The sequence below is a fragment of the Paramormyrops kingsleyae genome, chromosome 1 (genome assembly GCF_048594095.1).
Source record: "Paramormyrops kingsleyae isolate MSU_618 chromosome 1, PKINGS_0.4, whole genome shotgun sequence".
Classification (NCBI taxonomy): domain Eukaryota; kingdom Metazoa; phylum Chordata; class Actinopteri; order Osteoglossiformes; family Mormyridae; genus Paramormyrops; species Paramormyrops kingsleyae.
The window spans coordinates 13,046,267-13,068,733 of record NC_132797.1 but is presented as its reverse complement, the minus strand read 5'-3'; the positions used below and the strand labels follow the sequence as shown (position 1 = coordinate 13,068,733).

General features: G+C 41.1%; 3 long non-coding RNA genes across 3 annotated transcripts; all 3 read left to right on the top strand.

The window, feature by feature from the left end:
* On the top strand, positions 1-2,436 carry LOC140588220 (uncharacterized). Its single transcript, XR_011989558.1, has 2 exons — positions 1-1,780; positions 2,015-2,436. It is a non-coding gene; the product is annotated as an uncharacterized lncRNA (long non-coding RNA).
* A 6,714-nt stretch (positions 2,437-9,150) lies between these two features.
* LOC140588219 (uncharacterized) lies at positions 9,151-10,559 on the top strand. Its single transcript, XR_011989557.1, has 2 exons — positions 9,151-9,903; positions 10,138-10,559. It is a non-coding gene; the product is annotated as an uncharacterized lncRNA (long non-coding RNA).
* A 6,633-nt stretch (positions 10,560-17,192) lies between these two features.
* Positions 17,193-18,890, top strand: LOC140588218 (uncharacterized). Its single transcript, XR_011989556.1, has 2 exons — positions 17,193-18,234; positions 18,469-18,890. It is a non-coding gene; the product is annotated as an uncharacterized lncRNA (long non-coding RNA).
* The last annotated feature ends 3,577 nt before the right edge of the window (positions 18,891-22,467 follow it).

Below are 22,467 nucleotides of genomic sequence, written 5' to 3'. Positions count from 1 at the left end.
TTCTCTAAGCCACCTCGGCCCTGATAGACGTTCATTCATTTAAAAGGAGCTCTACCCCGTCTCAAGATGGCGGCTCTGTTGACGCATACGCTCCCATAGACGGCTGTTTTCAACGCGACATCTAGTGTTTATATCTATGCTGGCGACGACAAGACTGTGGGCGGAGCTGAAGACGCAGCCGGCGAATGGCGACGAGGGCGGGAAGTCCGAAGAATCTGCCAGGACCTCCTGCAAACACTTACGGCACGTAACAATTGCAGTCATCCGGCTGGGGTACATGCAGCGCTTCATTGCGTCGCTAGGCTTCCCCTCAGCGCTTGCTCTGACGGGTCCCTACCGGAACCTCTTGGTGAAGAGCTGTAGAAGGGTGGAGCCTGATGAGCAGTTCAGAGGCAAACTGCCAGTAGCCATTGATCGCTTAAGATTTCCACTTAACCAGTTGACAGCTGCCAGGGGCAATTTTAGAATTATAGCACTGAGCATTGCAAGGATCACTGGCAGTTCAATACAGGAAATGGTGGCTAAGAAGATCCTCTCCAGAAGACGCTGACTGGGATGGAGCGGTCACAATTCGGAGACTTCGGAGAATGGCCGAGTTTTAAGGTATAGGAGTCAACTTGTTAGCAACGAAGTTACTGGACATAAACGTACATTTAATTTAAAATGCATGAAACATTAACCAGATAACTAATTCGTAAATTACTGTTTTATCATTTTACAATTCGTAACTGTAGTTTGCAATGCATCATGGGTAAATAAATAAATAAATAAACCTTACGGTATTTTAAAGTATATTTCACAATGACTGATTGCAAATTGACATTGAGTGTAATTCCAAACGGGGATACGTTTTAACTGTAATTATATATACATTTTACAGTAAAATTGTGCTCCGCTTCACGTTTTGAATTTGCGCGGGTTAACCTTCCTATGGTCGGCAGTTAAAAATGCCGTTTAAATGCATGAAAGCGCCATTTCTCACGAACCTCTATTTAAACAAAACAAACAAACAAAAAAATCACTAAATAATAAATGCTCTGATCAAGATTACAACAGCTCTGGTACGTGTTTTTAAGTTTAAAATGCATAAAAGCACCACATAAATTTGTGCATTGCACCAGGAACCTCTATTTAAAGAAAATAAATAAATAAAAACTTTCACTAGGCAAGGCATGCCCAGACATGAAAGGCAAGATAAGACTAATTCAGTTTATTTAATATACTTGAGGCTTATTTTATCATTATTTTTTATTGAAAAGGATAGGTATGCTTTCAAAAGAAAGGTCCAGAAAGCCACACCAAAAATATTAAAACCAATCTTTTCATGGATAAGGAAGCCTAACAAGGGAACCAAGAGGTAAGAAACAAATTTATCGGATGATTAATAATTGTTTTGAGGGTATTTTATGGCTGATTTAAGACACGGGTCGGCAGTACATAAAGCTAACACAGGACGAAAGTACTGTATGTCTAACTAGTCTCCTGCTACCTGCCAGCAAACTGCTTTTTATGCAAAATGTCTGGTTATGACGCGATGCAGCCATGAACGCAGGAGCGGAGCAGAGACGAGCGCCCCATTTGAAAAGTAAGGAAGGAAAACAAAACCTTTTTGTCAGTAATTTACTGTAAATGGTACAGTATATATATTGTTTTTTTACAGTGCAGGAGACAACTGACACTAAATCAAATTTTGTATTTCTGATTCACAGGACCTAGAACTGCCAGATACTGGTAACGATGCACTTTGTCCAGAGACTTCAAAGAAGGGCCAAGTTGGAAGGTATAGGAGTCAAATTGCTAGCAACGAAGTCGCTTAACAAAAACATATATTTTGTCTATACTGTACGAAACATTAATCAGAATACTAATTCGTATTTCTAATATGTGTCAACAAGACCTTAAAGTAATTTTTAAGTCTCCAAGTAAAAAAAGCACAGATGTGACATAAATATAAATCTGAGTGAAAGGAAAGCCAGGAGGCAACTGAAACTTCACAGCAAATTTTGTATTTCAGATTCGTAGAACGTAGGAGCAATACTTTTCCCTGGTGGGAGTTGGCTATAGGCGGCTGCATCAGTGGCATTGCCATCGTTGTCATTGTTGCAGTCACCCGGCGGGAGTACTTAAATGCGTGTTTACGCTTCCACTCAGCGTGTCTTCTGATGGGTCCCCATCACTGAAGATTTCCACCTCAGAACCAGTCGACAGCTGTGTTTTAGAATTTTACAATGGGTTAGAAGTTACTGTGTTACTGAGTTTGCTATGTTCCCTTGCCTCTTCCTGTTCTCTGTGTTGCCTTGTTGGACCTTGTTTCTTTGTTATTTTATGTGGTCAGTCTTTGTTTTCCCCATTTTGCTTTTTAACCACTCATGGTCCTTTCCTTTGTAAGTTTACCCAGTGTATTTTAGTTTCCCTAATAAACACCCCTGTGTCTCAGCCGCCAGTGGATCGTTACCTCCTTTTCTCTGCCCGCACCATGCCTCGCCACCGGAACGGCTTATGTCACCTATAGGATTGACCCACCCTGAATGTCCTGGTCCTGGGTTGAACTGCTGCATGTGTGGGTCTTTACATGAAATGAAGCTGGAGGGCAGATATTTTGTGCCAGTATAACTATGCATGTGACAAAATCTTGAAGTACTGTAGTTTAATCTTTGAGTATTTTGGCTCATTACTTCACAGCAAATGGTCAGGCAGACAGTGGTAAGACTTGGAGAAAGCTAAGTACAAAAATCTTCTGTTAACCAGAATAAGCCTACAGGCACGTGGGGGGGCAGAATTGTCTTAGGCTATTAAAAATGTAAGACAATTTAGGACCTCTTTAATCCTGTTACATTTCCTTTTCTATTTAATCATGTAAAACTGGTAAAAGAAGTCTAATTACAGTTGTTGATCTCTGCCCAAGGTGCAGCGTTTATAACCAAAGGCAGAAATCAAAACCTAAAATTTAGTGGGGGGGAAAACAGAAGCATCCGTCCAAAAGACAATACGCTAGAACAGAGAGAGAACTTGGCAAAAACAAGAGAACCAGATAACAGGGGGACAAAGCTATGAACAATACAGTCACTCCTCACCAATTTCCGTTCCTACAAAAAGGTAGCTAAGCGAATTGGTCCATAAGCGAGGAGCCGCCCCTTACCGTTGTTTCAGGCATACTGAACGAGTAGTGGGTTTGTGTAAACCATCTTTAGATATTATTTTAATGTCATGTTTGCACCATTCATAACATTAGTATATTTATAAATGTTTATACAGTAGTGTACTATTCCTCCTACGTGTTTTCTCTGTATGTGACAGGTGAAAATCTATGAGTGAAATTGCAATAAACAAAACAGAAAAGACTCAGGAGATCTCTAATCTGGTATAGCAAAGTTACAACAAGCTGGTCGATAAGTGCTAAGGTTAATCATCAGCGGAAATACAAGTAAACGATACACTAACATATGCAGGTATGTATCGTAATTTAGCATCCCTGCAATCCAGTGAATCATTGGTAGTCTTGTTTTGCACATTACCAAAATAAAACAGCGCATAGAAAATAAGTCACTTGTAAATATTAACTAAGATATGGAAAAGTAAAAAAAAAACAAAAACTTGCAGCCATTGCTTTCGAAAATGTTACAAAAGTAAAAGACACAGGAAAACTTTAACCTTGCGCATGTCTGTGGTTTACAGTATGTGCCCCTGGAGGTTCCCTGTCCCACAATGTGAGCATAAGCATCAAACTAAAGGTATCGGAATAAAAATTGATTGCATGGGCACCGTTAGTTCTGTTTCGCTTTCCAAAAGTATATCCTATGTCATAATTACAACCATCGGTTTCTGGTATTTGGTGCCCTTGTAAGTAACAGCCGGTTAGATGCCTGCCAATCTAACAGCTTCCGGGTTCCAAGGCTGTACAAGTAGATATCAAACTCACCAGCTTGCTGCATTTGAAGATTTGGTGTGAAGAGACTGCCGGCCTGAAGATACGCTTGCAGAAGCTGATGCCTCTCAGCCAAAGTATTATTCAGGTTTTTGAAGTTATGCAGCTTCTTTGTACACTGCTTGAAAAATGTGTGCTTGCTTGCGAAACGCAAAATCCACAACCAAATGAGTGGACCAAGATGCAGTATGAGCTCTGGATAGTGCAGTAAGAAATGATGCTTCGGTTTCAGTGCTGTATCTGGAAACAGTGAGGCTCTTGACTCAATATACTGTTCAATGAAAACTCTCAGACATGCTACCTGATTAGCATGTGTTTTTGGGGCTGTCACCATATCAACTATCTCTCATCGCTGGAGGCAAAACTGCCAAATCTCATCCTCCAGTGGATGTTTAATATGATCACCAATCAAATAAGCAGTGGGAGTAATCAGAGCAAACAAATCCACCAGAACTACATCACCTACACAATCTCAATACATAAACATATATGTCTAATACAAGGATAACTGAAAGGTTAACTGATAGCACTGTAGACCACTATAATAGACACTCTGTTGTGAGCAGGAAAGTCTCAGATGTCATGGGAGGCAAGCATGCTTCAGCATTTCCAGCGTCGAGCAATCACGACTGGTACGGCTGAATTTCAGCTGTGGGCAGGAGCATGTCTAAGCCGTCTACAGTATGTCGCCATCCATTTCCGTGTTGGTCCAGGAGGTTGCCGCTCCAAACGGTCTTGCCACCACTTTAGACATTGCAGCTATTGTTGCCAGCCGAGACAGTGCTCTCTCCACTAGGGAGTGAACTAGAGGAACTACACCACAAAGGATTAGTAACAGAGCAAGAATGAGCACAGCACCCACACAGAGTGTTTTCATAAGGGCTTGTTTCCAACTACCCCACATAGTATACCACCAGTCAAACATCCCTTCATGTTGCCATCTCATCCTGTATACCCTGCAGCTTCCTCATAGCCTCGGTAAACCACCTATCCGGCATAAACGTGCAGCACTGATCCCCAAACAGCATGCACACTCCCCCTTTTTCCGCCAGAAGCCAATCCAGGGCTATCCTGTTCTGCCATGCCATCAGACTGGTGGCCTGAAGCTGTTCCCCCAGAGATGCCACTGCTTCCCGGGTATAGTTGGTAAACCTCTGCTGATTACAGTACAGATAATTTATCCACTCCACATTTTTATTAACAGTAGGCCAAATGAATATTGATTCGAACCCTACAGCTATCTCATTTCTTGCCTTATATTTGTCTGGAATGCCTCTTGGCTGGCCTATAGCATCTAGGTATACATTGGGATCGTCTTCGTATTTCGCAACAGACCTGTGGGACCTAGAGGGCTGTTTTTCAGAGTATATATCCACCTGGCTAGCTAGCATCACCCTAGTGCAGAGGGCTCCCCAATCATTGGGGAGAGTAGGCCTCAATCCTCCTGCCTGACCACACAGCCACCACGTATCTGCCAGAGGCACACTCTGGTTCTCTAGTGCATCCAGCGGAATACTCGATACTTCTCCATTCTGCACTTGGTTGCCTTTCACATCCCAAACAGTTCCACAGTTTCCCCAGAAGATGGCTACCTCCTCTGTCCCATTATTCTTAAAATACTCATGAGTATAAGACTTTTGAAAAAATTCAATTTCTGCCCTACGATATCTCGCTATCCCCCTTCCCTTGGCCTAAACTGCCAACAATGCTTTTCCATCCTGTATGCATTAATAGCTTAGTGACTCTCCCCACAAAGGCAGGTCCATTATCAGAACTTATTTCAGTTGGTATCCCAAACCTCAGTATCACCTCTCAGAACAGGAATTTCACCACTGTCATCACCCCCTTGTCCATGGATGGAATTGCCTCCACCCATCTGCTGAACCCGTCCACAATCACTAGCATGTATCGCTTTCCGTATCCTGCTTTTCCCATGTCCACAAAGTCCATCACTAAGTATGTGAACGGTCCTTCAGGGACTGGGATATGTCCTACTGGGACGCACATTGTATTTAATGCTCACCTCACATTCTGACAGGCTTGCGTCCACCAAGGCTTGCAACTGCGCTGCCCAGAAACCTTGCCTTTTAATTTTCCTTAACAATAAGATATGCTCAATGTTGTTGCTGTGCAATGCCTGGAAGTCCTCTATTAAACATTGGACAGTGGTGGCTGGTAACAGCCTTTTAGCTTGCATCCTCAAATAGAACAGTGCCAAATTTGTCAAAAATATGTTTTCAACATTACTGCCAAACGTCGCTGTTTTAAGATTTCGCCTTTCCCGCCAGAGTTAACTGTGCACACGCAGTACGGATCATGCGCTTTCTCCTACAAACCCATAAATATACGCCGCCACGAGTTAATCACTCTAATTAATTTAATTATTTGACAGTATAATGAAGCAAGTATATATAAGAAGGCTACCTAATGGGAAACTTACGTACAGGAACGGTTATAAATCGGATGAACCTTTTTTCACTGTGTTTCAAGAGATCACTGTGTTTTGTGTGCAGCTCCAATGGCGATTCTAAATTTTATCCCGTCCGGTAATTTTCGGCTGGTCATGTGCAGCACAGGCTTGGCCATTGCGGCCGCTGGTACCGTGCACCTTGTCCGGAGACTTTGGAGAAGGGCCGAGTTTGAAGGTATAGGAGTCAAATTGTTAGCAACGAAGTTGCTTAAGAAAAACGTATATTTTATTTATAATGTACGAAACATTAATAAGAATACTAATTGTGTGTTGACAAGACTTTAAAGTAATTTTTAAGTCTCCAAGTAAAAAAGCACAGATGTGACATAAATATAAATCTGAGTGAAAGGAAAGCCAGGAGGCAACTGAAACTTTTGTATTTCAGATTCAGAGAACATAGAATTGCCAGATGACCAGAGTCATCCTACATATGCAATGGTCATCTTGGAGCAGGTATAATTATACTCATTTATAGCAATCTATAGAGAAATCAGATCAGAGTGTACATTTAAACTTTTTCTGTATAACTGTTTATAAAGGCTGTCAATAAAGTCAATGGGCCGATACCACTTTGGGAATCCAGCCCTTTGCTCAGTGTACCACATGGTGGTGAGCATTTTTAATATGGTTGGCTGGGTGTTAATACTGCAGTGATGTGATGGACTGACACACTAATGGTGCTGTAGTGATAATCGACTCCTATGTTGCAGGATGCTGAGGAGGCCAGGGTGGTGGCGTGTCAGCAGTGAGTACCAGTATCTGATCTAATAAAAATGATCTTTAGGCAGGAAACTCAGCAGGACGTCTCAGCAGGTGGAAGTCACTGTACTCACACCCACTGAGTAGCAAAAAAGACTGATGGGCAGCATTAGCGTTTGATTTGAATGCCACAAAGAACACATGTAAAATGGGAAAGAGCTGTCGTGCGATTGATTGTACAAATAGATTTAACACGAAATAGGAGCTGTCTTTTTAGAGATTGGAAAAAACTAAATAAGTTAGTATAGCACGTGGATCGGTCACGCATGGCCGATACCCGATCCGTCAAATAGATCTGGATCGGCGCCGATACCGATCCGAATATCGGATCGGTGCACCTCTACCAACTACAGAGCAGCAGGTTGCGTAAGAAACTGTGTAAAGTAGTATTGTTACATGGATACTACATACTAGACACCGCCTCCATCTGTCTTCCCACTCCCACCCTACAGGAAAGACACAGCTTCTGGACTGACACCTGTATATGCAGTATTAGTTCATTGTCTGTAGATCTTTTTCCAAAGTTACAGTATAGAAGCAGGCTGTTGGTGGGTTACAGCGACCCCCACCCCACAGGAAAGACACAGCTTCTGTACTGACACTTGTATATATTGCAGTTCATTCTCTATAGTTCTTGACATATCTATACAAGTTGCCTGTGTGTATACGGACCTGCCCTGTCTATAGTTCTTTTTCCAAATAAGCAGGTAAATGGATGTTCATCTTTCATATTAAGTGTAAAAAAAAAAAAAGTATCTTCCTTGTCTGGAAAATGTATTGTGTATAGTTCGTTGTCTATAGTTCTCTACAAATCTATACAAATGCCCGTTGCTTTGGATAAAAGCGTCTGCTAAATGCATAAATGTAAATGTTTGAGTGGTAACGCTACGTACGGGGCTTATCATGGAGATTGCCAGGGTTTTTTAATTAACGTTGCTGGCCTTTTTTTGTGGTGTTTGTATTTGCATTGTTCTGCATGTAGTAGGAGTGTAATTTTTTATTTCGAATGGAAAAAATACATATATGCGCATTACATTTTGAACATAAAATTAGGCTATGTTAACAAAAATCGCTTCGCTATCATTTTACTCGCGGCTCGGTCGTAAATACATGTCTGACATTTATAAGGAACCAAGAAAATAAAAATCGCTTCTCAAATTTGCGAATTTATACTTCTTTGATTCTCTAAGCCACCTCGGCCCTGATAGACGTTCATTCATTTAAAAGGAGCTCTACCCCGTCTCAAGATGGCGGCTCTGTTGACGCATACGCTCCCATAGACGGCTGTTTTCAACGCGACATCTAGTGTTTATATCTATGCTGGCGACGACAAGACTGTGGGCGGAGCTGAAGACGCAGCCGGCGAATGGCGACGAGGGCGGGAAGTCCGAAGAATCTGCCAGGACCTCCTGCAAACACTTACGGCACGTAACAATTGCAGTCATCCGGCTGGGGTACATGCAGCGCTTCATTGCGTCGCTAGGCTTCCCCTCAGCGCTTGCTCTGACGGGTCCCTACCGGAACCTCTTGGTGAAGAGCTGTAGAAGGGTGGAGCCTGATGAGCAGTTCAGAGGCAAACTGCCAGTAGCCATTGATCGCTTAAGATTTCCACTTAACCAGTTGACAGCTGCCAGGGGCAATTTTAGAATTATAGCACTGAGCATTGCAAGGATCACTGGCAGTTCAATACAGGAAATGGTGGCTAAGAAGATCCTCTCCAGAAGACGCTGACTGGGATGGAGCGGTCACAATTCGGAGACTTCGGAGAATGGCCGAGTTTTAAGGTATAGGAGTCAACTTGTTAGCAACGAAGTTACTGGACATAAACGTACATTTAATTTAAAATGCATGAAACATTAACCAGATAACTAATTCGTAAATTACTGTTTTATCATTTTACAATTCGTAACTGTAGTTTGCAATGCATCATGGGTAAATAAATAAATAAATAAACCTTACGGTATTTTAAAGTATATTTCACAATGACTCACTAAATAATAAATGCTCTGATCAAGATTACAACAGCTCTGGTACGTGTTTTTAAGTTTAAAATGCATAAAAGCACCACATAAATTTGTGCATTGCACCAGGAACCTCTATTTAAAGAAAATAAATAAATAAAAACTTTCACTAGGCAAGGCATGCCCAGACATGAAAGGCAAGATAAGACTAATTCAGTTTATTTAATATACTTGAGGCTTATTTTATCATTATTTTTTATTGAAAAGGATAGGTATGCTTTCAAAAGAAAGGTCCAGAAAGCCACACCAAAAATATTAAAACCAATCTTTTCATGGATAAGGAAGCCTAACAAGGGAACCAAGAGGTAAGAAACAAATTTATCGGATGATTAATAATTGTTTTGAGGGTATTTTATGGCTGATTTAAGACACGGGTCGGCAGTACATAAAGCTAACACAGGACGAAAGTACTGTATGTCTAACTAGTCTCCTGCTACCTGCCAGCAAACTGCTTTTTATGCAAAATGTCTGGTTATGACGCGATGCAGCCATGAACGCAGGAGCGGAGCAGAGACGAGCGCCCCATTTGAAAAGTAAGGAAGGAAAACAAAACCTTTTTGTCAGTAATTTACTGTAAATGGTACAGTATATATATTGTTTTTTTACAGTGCAGGAGACAACTGACACTAAATCAAATTTTGTATTTCTGATTCACAGGACCTAGAACTGCCAGATACTGGTAACGATGCACTTTGTCCAGAGACTTCAAAGAAGGGCCAAGTTGGAAGGTATAGGAGTCAAATTGCTAGCAACGAAGTCGCTTAACAAAAACATATATTTTGTCTATACTGTACGAAACATTAATCAGAATACTAATTCGTATTTCTAATATGTGTCAACAAGACCTTAAAGTAATTTTTAAGTCTCCAAGTAAAAAAAGCACAGATGTGACATAAATATAAATCTGAGTGAAAGGAAAGCCAGGAGGCAACTGAAACTTCACAGCAAATTTTGTATTTCAGATTCGTAGAACGTAGGAGCAATACTTTTCCCTGGTGGGAGTTGGCTATAGGCGGCTGCATCAGTGGCATTGCCATCGTTGTCATTGTTGCAGTCACCCGGCGGGAGTACTTAAATGCGTGTTTACGCTTCCACTCAGCGTGTCTTCTGATGGGTCCCCATCACTGAAGATTTCCACCTCAGAACCAGTCGACAGCTGTGTTTTAGAATTTTACAATGGGTTAGAAGTTACTGTGTTACTGAGTTTGCTATGTTCCCTTGCCTCTTCCTGTTCTCTGTGTTGCCTTGTTGGACCTTGTTTCTTTGTTATTTTATGTGGTCAGTCTTTGTTTTCCCCATTTTGCTTTTTAACCACTCATGGTCCTTTCCTTTGTAAGTTTACCCAGTGTATTTTAGTTTCCCTAATAAACACCCCTGTGTCTCAGCCGCCAGTGGATCGTTACCTCCTTTTCTCTGCCCGCACCATGCCTCGCCACCGGAACGGCTTATGTCACCTATAGGATTGACCCACCCTGAATGTCCTGGTCCTGGGTTGAACTGCTGCATGTGTGGGTCTTTACATGAAATGAAGCTGGAGGGCAGATATTTTGTGCCAGTATAACTATGCATGTGACAAAATCTTGAAGTACTGTAGTTTAATCTTTGAGTATTTTGGCTCATTACTTCACAGCAAATGGTCAGGCAGACAGTGGTAAGACTTGGAGAAAGCTAAGTACAAAAATCTTCTGTTAACCAGAATAAGCCTACAGGCACGTGGGGGGGCAGAATTGTCTTAGGCTATTAAAAATGTAAGACAATTTAGGACCTCTTTAATCCTGTTACATTTCCTTTTCTATTTAATCATGTAAAACTGGTAAAAGAAGTCTAATTACAGTTGTTGATCTCTGCCCAAGGTGCAGCGTTTATAACCAAAGGCAGAAATCAAAACCTAAAATTTAGTGGGGGGGAAAACAGAAGCATCCGTCCAAAAGACAATACGCTAGAACAGAGAGAGAACTTGGCAAAAACAAGAGAACCAGATAACAGGGGGACAAAGCTATGAACAATACAGTCACTCCTCACCAATTTCCGTTCCTACAAAAAGGTAGCTAAGCGAATTGGTCCATAAGCGAGGAGCCGCCCCTTACCGTTGTTTCAGGCATACTGAACGAGTAGTGGGTTTGTGTAAACCATCTTTAGATATTATTTTAATGTCATGTTTGCACCATTCATAACATTAGTATATTTATAAATGTTTATACAGTAGTGTACTATTCCTCCTACGTGTTTTCTCTGTATGTGACAGGTGAAAATCTATGAGTGAAATTGCAATAAACAAAACAGAAAAGACTCAGGAGATCTCTAATCTGGTATAGCAAAGTTACAACAAGCTGGTCGATAAGTGCTAAGGTTAATCATCAGCGGAAATACAAGTAAACGATACACTAACATATGCAGGTATGTATCGTAATTTAGCATCCCTGCAATCCAGTGAATCATTGGTAGTCTTGTTTTGCACATTACCAAAATAAAACAGCGCATAGAAAATAAGTCACTTGTAAATATTAACTAAGATATGGAAAAGTAAAAAAAAAACAAAAACTTGCAGCCATTGCTTTCGAAAATGTTACAAAAGTAAAAGACACAGGAAAACTTTAACCTTGCGCATGTCTGTGGTTTACAGTATGTGCCCCTGGAGGTTCCCTGTCCCACAATGTGAGCATAAGCATCAAACTAAAGGTATCGGAATAAAAATTGATTGCATGGGCACCGTTAGTTCTGTTTCGCTTTCCAAAAGTATATCCTATGTCATAATTACAACCATCGGTTTCTGGTATTTGGTGCCCTTGTAAGTAACAGCCGGTTAGATGCCTGCCAATCTAACAGCTTCCGGGTTCCAAGGCTGTACAAGTAGATATCAAACTCACCAGCTTGCTGCATTTGAAGATTTGGTGTGAAGAGACTGCCGGCCTGAAGATACGCTTGCAGAAGCTGATGCCTCTCAGCCAAAGTATTATTCAGGTTTTTGAAGTTATGCAGCTTCTTTGTACACTGCTTGAAAAATGTGTGCTTGCTTGCGAAACGCAAAATCCACAACCAAATGAGTGGACCAAGATGCAGTATGAGCTCTGGATAGTGCAGTAAGAAATGATGCTTCGGTTTCAGTGCTGTATCTGGAAACAGTGAGGCTCTTGACTCAATATACTGTTCAATGAAAACTCTCAGACATGCTACCTGATTAGCATGTGTTTTTGGGGCTGTCACCATATCAACTATCTCTCATCGCTGGAGGCAAAACTGCCAAATCTCATCCTCCAGTGGATGTTTAATATGATCACCAATCAAATAAGCAGTGGGAGTAATCAGAGCAAACAAATCCACCAGAACTACATCACCTACACAATCTCAATACATAAACATATATGTCTAATACAAGGATAACTGAAAGGTTAACTGATAGCACTGTAGACCACTATAATAGACACTCTGTTGTGAGCAGGAAAGTCTCAGATGTCATGGGAGGCAAGCATGCTTCAGCATTTCCAGCGTCGAGCAATCACGACTGGTACGGCTGAATTTCAGCTGTGGGCAGGAGCATGTCTAAGCCGTCTACAGTATGTCGCCATCCATTTCCGTGTTGGTCCAGGAGGTTGCCGCTCCAAACGGTCTTGCCACCACTTTAGACATTGCAGCTATTGTTGCCAGCCGAGACAGTGCTCTCTCCACTAGGGAGTGAACTAGAGGAACTACACCACAAAGGATTAGTAACAGAGCAAGAATGAGCACAGCACCCACACAGAGTGTTTTCATAAGGGCTTGTTTCCAACTACCCCACATAGTATACCACCAGTCAAACATCCCTTCATGTTGCCATCTCATCCTGTATACCCTGCAGCTTCCTCATAGCCTCGGTAAACCACCTATCCGGCATAAACGTGCAGCACTGATCCCCAAACAGCATGCACACTCCCCCTTTTTCCGCCAGAAGCCAATCCAGGGCTATCCTGTTCTGCCATGCCATCAGACTGGTGGCCTGAAGCTGTTCCCCCAGAGATGCCACTGCTTCCCGGGTATAGTTGGTAAACCTCTGCTGATTACAGTACAGATAATTTATCCACTCCACATTTTTATTAACAGTAGGCCAAATGAATATTGATTCGAACCCTACAGCTATCTCATTTCTTGCCTTATATTTGTCTGGAATGCCTCTTGGCTGGCCTATAGCATCTAGGTATACATTGGGATCGTCTTCGTATTTCGCAACAGACCTGTGGGACCTAGAGGGCTGTTTTTCAGAGTATATATCCACCTGGCTAGCTAGCATCACCCTAGTGCAGAGGGCTCCCCAATCATTGGGGAGAGTAGGCCTCAATCCTCCTGCCTGACCACACAGCCACCACGTATCTGCCAGAGGCACACTCTGGTTCTCTAGTGCATCCAGCGGAATACTCGATACTTCTCCATTCTGCACTTGGTTGCCTTTCACATCCCAAACAGTTCCACAGTTTCCCCAGAAGATGGCTACCTCCTCTGTCCCATTATTCTTAAAATACTCATGAGTATAAGACTTTTGAAAAAATTCAATTTCTGCCCTACGATATCTCGCTATCCCCCTTCCCTTGGCCTAAACTGCCAACAATGCTTTTCCATCCTGTATGCATTAATAGCTTAGTGACTCTCCCCACAAAGGCAGGTCCATTATCAGAACTTATTTCAGTTGGTATCCCAAACCTCAGTATCACCTCTCAGAACAGGAATTTCACCACTGTCATCACCCCCTTGTCCATGGATGGAATTGCCTCCACCCATCTGCTGAACCCGTCCACAATCACTAGCATGTATCGCTTTCCGTATCCTGCTTTTCCCATGTCCACAAAGTCCATCACTAAGTATGTGAACGGTCCTTCAGGGACTGGGATATGTCCTACTGGGACGCACATTGTATTTAATGCTCACCTCACATTCTGACAGGCTTGCGTCCACCAAGGCTTGCAACTGCGCTGCCCAGAAACCTTGCCTTTTAATTTTCCTTAACAATAAGATATGCTCAATGTTGTTGCTGTGCAATGCCTGGAAGTCCTCTATTAAACATTGGACAGTGGTGGCTGGTAACAGCCTTTTAGCTTGCATCCTCAAATAGAACAGTGCCAAATTTGTCAAAAATATGTTTTCAACATTACTGCCAAACGTCGCTGTTTTAAGATTTCGCCTTTCCCGCCAGAGTTAACTGTGCACACGCAGTACGGATCATGCGCTTTCTCCTACAAACCCATAAATATACGCCGCCACGAGTTAATCACTCTAATTAATTTAATTATTTGACAGTATAATGAAGCAAGTATATATAAGAAGGCTACCTAATGGGAAACTTACGTACAGGAACGGTTATAAATCGGATGAACCTTTTATCACTGTGTTTCAAGAGATCACTGTGTTTTGTGTGCAGCTCCAATGGCGATTCTAAATTTTATCCCGTCCGGTAATTTTCGGCTGGTCATGTGCAGCACAGGCTTGGCCATTGCGGCCGCTGGTACCGTGCACCTTGTCCGGAGACTTTGGAGAAGGGCCGAGTTTGAAGGTATAGGAGTCAAATTGTTAGCAACGAAGTTGCTTAAGAAAAACGTATATTTTATTTATAATGTACGAAACATTAATAAGAATACTAATTGTGTGTTGACAAGACTTTAAAGTAATTTTTAAGTCTCCAAGTAAAAAAGCACAGATGTGACATAAATATAAATCTGAGTGAAAGGAAAGCCAGGAGGCAACTGAAACTTTTGTATTTCAGATTCAGAGAACATAGAATTGCCAGATGACCAGAGTCATCCTACATATGCAATGGTCATCTTGGAGCAGGTATAATTATACTCATTTATAGCAATCTATAGAGAAATCAGATCAGAGTGTACATTTAAACTTTTTCTGTATAACTGTTTATAAAGGCTGTCAATAAAGTCAATGGGCCGATACCACTTTGGGAATCCAGCCCTTTGCTCAGTGTACCACATGGTGGTGAGCATTTTTAATATGGTTGGCTGGGTGTTAATACTGCAGTGATGTGATGGACTGACACACTAATGGTGCTGTAGTGATAATCGACTCCTATGTTGCAGGATGCTGAGGAGGCCAGGGTGGTGGCGTGTCAGCAGTGAGTACCAGTATCTGATCTAATAAAAATGATCTTTAGGCAGGAAACTCAGCAGGACGTCTCAGCAGGTGGAAGTCACTGTACTCACACCCACTGAGTAGCAAAAAAGACTGATGGGCAGCGTTAGCGTTTGATTTGAATGCCACAAAGAACACATGTAAAATGGGAAAGAGCTGTCGTGCGATTGATTGTACAAATAGATTTAACACGAAATAGGAGCTGTCTTTTTAGAGATTGGAAAAAACTAAATAAGTTAGTATAGCACGTGGATCGGTCACGCATGGCCGATACCCGATCCGTCAAATAGATCTGGATCGGCGCCGATACCGATCCGAATATCGGATCGGTGCACCTCTACCAACTACAGAGCAGCAGGTTGCGTAAGAAACTGTGTAAAGTAGTATTGTTACATGGATACTACATACTAGACACCGCCTCCATCTGTCTTCCCACTCCCACCCTACAGGAAAGACACAGCTTCTGGACTGACACCTGTATATGCAGTATTAGTTCATTGTCTGTAGATCTTTTTCCAAAGTTACAGTATAGAAGCAGGCTGTTGGTGGGTTACAGCGACCCCCACCCCACAGGAAAGACACAGCTTCTGTACTGACACTTGTATATATTGCAGTTCATTCTCTATAGTTCTTGACATATCTATACAAGTTGCCTGTGTGTATACGGACCTGCCCTGTCTATAGTTCTTTTTCCAAATAAGCAGGTAAATGGATGTTCATCTTTCATATTAAGTGTAAAAAAAAAAAAAGTATCTTCCTTGTCTGGAAAATGTATTGTGTATAGTTCGTTGTCTATAGTTCTCTACAAATCTATACAAATGCCCGTTGCTTTGGATAAAAGCGTCTGCTAAATGCATAAATGTAAATGTTTGAGTGGTAACGCTACGTACGGGGCTTATCATGGAGATTGCCAGGGTTTTTTAATTAACGTTGCTGGCCTTTTTTTGTGGTGTTTGTATTTGCATTGTTCTGCATGTAGTAGGAGTGTAATTTTTTATTTCGAATGGAAAAAATACATATATGCGCATTACATTTTGAACATAAAATTAGGCTATGTTAACAAAAATCGCTTCGCTATCATTTTACTCGCGGCTCGGTCGTAAATACATGTCTGACATTTATAAGGAACCAAGAAAATAAAAATCGCTTCTCAAATTTGCGAATTTATACTTCTTTGATTCTCTAAGCCACCTCGGCCCTGATAGACGTTCATTCATTTAAAAGGAGCTCTACCCCGTCTCAAGATGGCGGCTCTGTTGACGCATACGCTCCCATAGACGGCTGTTTTCAACGCGACATCTAGTGTTTATATCTATGCTGGCGACGACAAGACTGTGGGCGGAGCTGAAGACGCAGCCGGCGAATGGCGACGAGGGCGGGAAGTCCGAAGAATCTGCCAGGACCTCCTGCAAACACTTACGGCACGTAACAATTGCAGTCATCCGGCTGGGGTACATGCAGCGCTTCATTGCGTCGCTAGGCTTCCCCTCAGCGCTTGCTCTGACGGGTCCCTACCGGAACCTCTTGGTGAAGAGCTGTAGAAGGGTGGAGCCTGATGAGCAGTTCAGAGGCAAACTGCCAGTAGCCATTGATCGCTTAAGATTTCCACTTAACCAGTTGACAGCTGCCAGGGGCAATTTTAGAATTATAGCACTGAGCATTGCAAGGATCACTGGCAGTTCAATACAGGAAATGGTGGCTAAGAAGATCCTCTCCAGAAGACGCTGACTGGGATGGAGCGGTCACAATTCGGAGACTTCGGAGAATGGCCGAGTTTTAAGGTATAGGAGTCAACTTGTTAGCAACGAAGTTACTGGACATAAACGTACATTTAATTTAAAATGCATGAAACATTAACCAGATAACTAATTCGTAAATTACCGTTTTATCATTTTACAATTCGTAACTGTAGTTTGCAATGCATCATGGGTAAATAAATAAATAAACCTTACGGTATTTTAAAGTATATTTCACAATGACTGATTGCAAATTGACATTGAGTGTAATTCCAAACGGGGATACGTTTTAACTGTAATTATATATACATTTTACAGTAAAATTGTGCTCCGCTTCACGTTTTGAATTTGCGCGGGTTAACCTTCCTATGGTCGGCAGTTAAAAATGCCGTTTACATGCATGAAAGCGCCATTTCTCACGAACCTCTATTTAAACAAAACAAACAAACAAAAAAATCACTAAATAATAAATGCTCTGATCAAGATTACAACAGCTCTGGTACGTGTTTTTAAGTTTAAAATGCATAAAAGCACCACATAAATTTGTGCATTGCACCAGGAACCTCTATTTAAAGAAAATAAATAAATAAAAACTTTCACTAGGCAAGGCATGCCCAGACATGAAAGGCAAGATAAGACTAATTCAGTTTATTTAATATACTTGAGGCTTATTTTATCATTATTTTTTATTGAAAAGGATAGGTATGCTTTCAAAAGAAAGGTCCAGAAAGCCACACCAAAAATATTAAAACCAATCTTTTCATGGATAAGGAAGCCTAACAAGGGAACCAAGAGGTAAGAAACAAATTTATCGGATGATTAATAATTGTTTTGAGGGTATTTTATGGCTGATTTAAGACACGGGTCGGCAGTACATAAAGCTAACACAGGACGAAAGTACTGTATGTCTAACTAGTCTCCTGCTACCTGCCAGCAAACTGCTTTTTATGCAAAATGTCTGGTTATGACGCGATGCAGCCATGAACGCAGGAGCGGAGCAGAGACGAGCGCCCCATTTGAAAAGTAAGGAAGGAAAACAAAACCTTTTTGTCAGTAATTTACTGTAAATGGTACAGTATATATATTGTTTTTTTACAGTGCAGGAGACAACTGACACTAAATCAAATTTTGTATTTCTGATTCACAGGACCTAGAACTGCCAGATACTGGTAACGATGCACTTTGTCCAGAGACTTCAAAGAAGGGCCAAGTTGGAAGGTATAGGAGTCAAATTGCTAGCAACGAAGTCGCTTAACAAAAACATATATTTTGTCTATACTGTACGAAACATTAATCAGAATACTAATTCGTATTTCTAATATGTGTCAACAAGACCTTAAAGTAATTTTTAAGTCTCCAAGTAAAAAAAGCACAGATGTGACATAAATATAAATCTGAGTGAAAGGAAAGCCAGGAGGCAACTGAAACTTCACAGCAAATTTTGTATTTCAGATTCGTAGAACGTAGGAGCAATACTTTTCCCTGGTGGGAGTTGGCTATAGGCGGCTGCATCAGTGGCATTGCCATCGTTGTCATTGTTGCAGTCACCCGGCGGGAGTACTTAAATGCGTGTTTACGCTTCCACTCAGCGTGTCTTCTGATGGGTCCCCATCACTGAAGATTTCCACCTCAGAACCAGTCGACAGCTGTGTTTTAGAATTTTACAATGGGTTAGAAGTTACTGTGTTACTGAGTTTGCTATGTTCCCTTGCCTCTTCCTGTTCTCTGTGTTGCCTTGTTGGACCTTGTTTCTTTGTTATTTTATGTGGTCAGTCTTTGTTTTCCCCATTTTGCTTTTTAACCACTCATGGTCCTTTCCTTTGTAAGTTTACCCAGTGTATTTTAGTTTCCCTAATAAACACCCCTGTGTCTCAGCCGCCAGTGGATCGTTACCTCCTTTTCTCTGCCCGCGCCATGCCTCGCCACCGGAACGGCTTATGTCACCTATAGGATTGACCCACCCTGAATGTCCTGGTCCTGGGTTGAACTGCTGCATGTGTGGGTCTTTACATGAAATGAAGCTGGAGGGCAGATATTTTGTGCCAGTATAACTATGCATGTGACAAAATCTTGAAGTACTGTAGTTTAATCTTTGAGTATTTTGGCTCATTACTTCACAGCAAATGGTCAGGCAGACAGTGGTAAGACTTGGAGAAAGCTAAGTACAAAAATCTTCTGTTAACCAGAATAAGCCTACAGGCACGTGGGGGGGCAGAATTGTCTTAGGCTATTAAAAATGTAAGACAATTTAGGACCTCTTTAATCCTGTTACATTTCCTTTTCTATTTAATCATGTAAAACTGGTAAAAGAAGTCTAATTACAGTTGTTGATCTCTGCCCAAGGTGCAGCGTTTATAACCAAAGGCAGAAATCAAAACCTAAAATTTAGTGGGGGGGAAAACAGAAGCATCCGTCCAAAAGACAATACGCTAGAACAGAGAGAGAACTTGGCAAAAACAAGAGAACCAGATAACAGGGGGACAAAGCTATGAACAATACAGTCACTCCTCACCAATTTCCGTTCCTACAAAAAGGTAGCTAAGCGAATTGGTCCATAAGCGAGGAGCCGCCCCTTACCGTTGTTTCAGGCATACTGAACGAGTAGTGGGTTTGTGTAAACCATCTTTAGATATTATTTTAATGTCATGTTTGCACCATTCATAACATTAGTATATTTATAAATGTTTATACAGTAGTGTACTATTCCTCCTACGTGTTTTCTCTGTATGTGACAGGTGAAAATCTATGAGTGAAATTGCAATAAACAAAACAGAAAAGACTCAGGAGATCTCTAATCTGGTATAGCAAAGTTACAACAAGCTGGTCGATAAGTGCTAAGGTTAATCATCAGCGGAAATACAAGTAAACGATACACTAACATATGCAGGTATGTATCGTAATTTAGCATCCCTGCAATCCAGTGAATCATTGGTAGTCTTGTTTTGCACATTACCAAAATAAAACAGCGCATAGAAAATAAGTCACTTGTAAATATTAACTAAGATATGGAAAAGTAAAAAAAAAACAAAAACTTGCAGCCATTGCTTTCGAAAATGTTACAAAAGTAAAAGACACAGGAAAACTTTAACCTTGCGCATGTCTGTGGTTTACAGTATGTGCCCCTGGAGGTTCCCTGTCCCACAATGTGAGCATAAGCATCAAACTAAAGGTATCGGAATAAAAATTGATTGCATGGGCACCGTTAGTTCTGTTTCGCTTTCCAAAAGTATATCCTATGTCATAATTACAACCATCGGTTTCTGGTATTTGGTGCCCTTGTAAATAGGGTTGCAAAATTCCCGGAATTTTCAAAGATGGAAACTTTCCATGGGAATTAACGGGAATTTATGGGAATAAACGGGAATTAACGGGAATTTATGGGAATAAACTGGGAATTTTCAAAATTGAAGGTTGGCTCTTCTTAGGGAACTTAAATATAGTTCAGCAAAGTATATTTTAGCATAATATTGACAAAAACAAACAAATGCAATTCAAATACACTTGAATATCCATGCCATTCCTTAATCACATGTACAGAGCACATGCTTGCTGCATGGCTATTGAGACCACCTACTGGCACTGTGCATGCCTCCATCACATGTACACATGGACCACACTTTTGAGCCTGAAGGACAAAGAGTATTGAAGGCACACATTTGAGCCTGTGGACTTAACAAGTGAGGTAAGTTTTGATGATATTATGGGAAAATATATTCATTAAATGTTTAAATTGTGAATATCACATAAAATGTATTAATCTGGTAGATAGCAATCTGATAAGATGCTAAATAAAATGCTAGCATCTGTTAGATGCTAAATAAGCCATAGCTAGTATAACATAAAGAAGATGCTAGCTTCCTCATTTGGCTGTTTTGTTTTGAAGATCATTCCAGGGGCTCGTTCTTCGTACGTCGCTAACTCAGTTAGCTGGATTTGATTGTTGACGATTTGGCATGATCTTGGATTGTTAGGTTCTTCGAAGCTCATCCTGGACTTGCTGTCATAGCAACAGGTGCGCAAGCTTAAACCTGCTCGGGAGCAGGCTTATTTCATGTAAACAGGGTTTAGGCTTCGCTCCTGGCGGGTTATGATTGGTTGAAATGGCGAGGTCACATCTGATTGGTTAAAGAGCACGACATGTTGTTGGATGATGATGAAGTCCAGGAAGAGTTTATTGACTGAGCAAAAATGAGAAAAGAGGATTGCTTGAAGGAAGATTTGCATGTTTAATGGGACGTTTTGGAGGATAAGTGGCATTTTTCATTTAACCTTTTGAATGGGACTTTGTGGAGATTTTTGGACAGGGGGCATTTTTGAATGAGCGGGGTTAGGGGATGGTAATATTGAACTCAACATTTCTGTTTTTATTCATCCATGAAACAAGTTATTGAAACGTGTTCTATTCTACTGTACTTACAAATAAATCTGTTGAAATATCTGTTGAAAACATTTTGCATGGAGGTTCTCTTATGATTTCTGTTTATATTTATGCTTGGAAATAATATATTCCCAGTTAGTTCTCCTAAATTCCCATTAATTTCCATAATTCCCATTATTTCCATGGAAATTTTCCAATATGGAATATTTCCAAAATTCCCAAGCTTAACTTACCATGGAAATTTACCAGAAACTTTCCGGAAATTTACCGGAAATTTTCCGCCCCTTTGCAACCCTACTTGTAAGTAACAGCCGGTTAGATGCCTGCCAATCTAACAGCTTCCGGGTTCCAAGGCTGTACAAGTAGATATCAAACTCACCAGCTTGCTGCATTTGAAGATTTGGTGTGAAGAGACTGCCGGCCTGAAGATACGCTTGCAGAAGCTGATGCCTCTCAGCCAAAGTATTATTCAGGTTTTTGAAGTTATGCAGCTTCTTTGTACACTGCTTGAAAAATGTGTGCTTGCTTGCGAAACGCAAAATCCACAACCAAATGAGTGGACCAAAATGCAGTATGAGCTCTGGATAGTGCAGTAAGAAATGATGCTTCGGTTTCAGTGCTGTATCTGGAAACAGTGAGGCTCTTGACTCAATATACTGTTCAATGAAAACTCTCAGACATGCTACCTGATTAGCATGTGCTTTTGGGGCTGTCACCATATCAACTATCTCTCATCGCTGGAGGCAAAACTGCCAAATCTCATCCTCCAGTGGATTTTTAATATGATCACCAATCATATAAGCAGTGGGAGTAATCAGAGCAAACACCAATTCTGAGCTACATTACATTACCCCCCAATGTTTCACTATCTGCCCGCACTTCACATTATTGTTAACTTATTCGCTTATTGTTGGTAATTTGTTTCCAGTTAAGTCTCGGATTGACTACAAAATGCTGCTATTAACTTATAAAACACTGAACTTGTTGCATATTGTCTGACTAGAGGGTTGATAATATATTTGTCCTTCAACGTAGTGATAAACTACAACACTAATAAAGGTGGATATTCATAC